The sequence below is a fragment of the Macrobrachium rosenbergii genome, chromosome 21 (assembly GCF_040412425.1).
Source record: "Macrobrachium rosenbergii isolate ZJJX-2024 chromosome 21, ASM4041242v1, whole genome shotgun sequence".
NCBI classification, from domain to species: Eukaryota; Metazoa; Arthropoda; class Malacostraca; order Decapoda; family Palaemonidae; genus Macrobrachium; species Macrobrachium rosenbergii.
The window spans coordinates 47,916,773-47,917,548 of NC_089761.1; positions in this window are offsets into that span (position 1 = coordinate 47,916,773).

A 776-nucleotide genomic window follows, 5' to 3' on the forward strand; every position below is an offset into this window, starting at 1 on the left:
GAAAATTAAATTGAGCAAGAGTAAGGTTATGAGGGTAAATGGAAGCCGTGAATGTTAATGATGATGGTGGACGGATGGAAATGGTTGGAATATATGGAGAAATTGTTGAGTGAGTTCTCCTTTATGGAACTGAAGTATGGATGTTGAATTATTTTAGGATGAACCGTTTGTGTAGTAATGCATTGTAGGAAGAATTTAAAGGGTGAGAAATGTGAAGATGCATAAGTGGTAAAAAAGGTTAACGTAAGTATAATGGTGGATCAGAGTATTTTGAGAAGTTTTGGTTAAGTGGAATGAAGGGTCGAAGACAGTTCGGTAAGTAGAGTGTGTACTTCAGAAATTTTGAGTGACAGGAGGAGAGGGAGACCTAGAAAGGGTTGGAGAGATGGTGAATGAGTGTCATCAGTGCAGGGGGTTCGTCTGTTGCTGGGGTGTTAAACTATTAATGTAGAAGTGACTGTGTGTTGTTATTTCTCGAGCCACCCCTGTCTCTCCCTCTCTCTCTCTCTCTCTATTTATCTATCTACCTATCTATCTACCTATCGTTTTTATGCATCATGGAGATGTCTGTGCCAGAGTGATTAATGATGAGTGTTTTTGTGTATATGTGTATATTCCTACTTGAGTGTATTTTATATCTGTCATTTTTTACCTATGTCTCTTAGATATGAAATAACGATAAACTAAACTGAACTATCTATCTATCTATATATGTATGTAATTATATATATATATATATATATATATATATATATATATATATATATATATATATA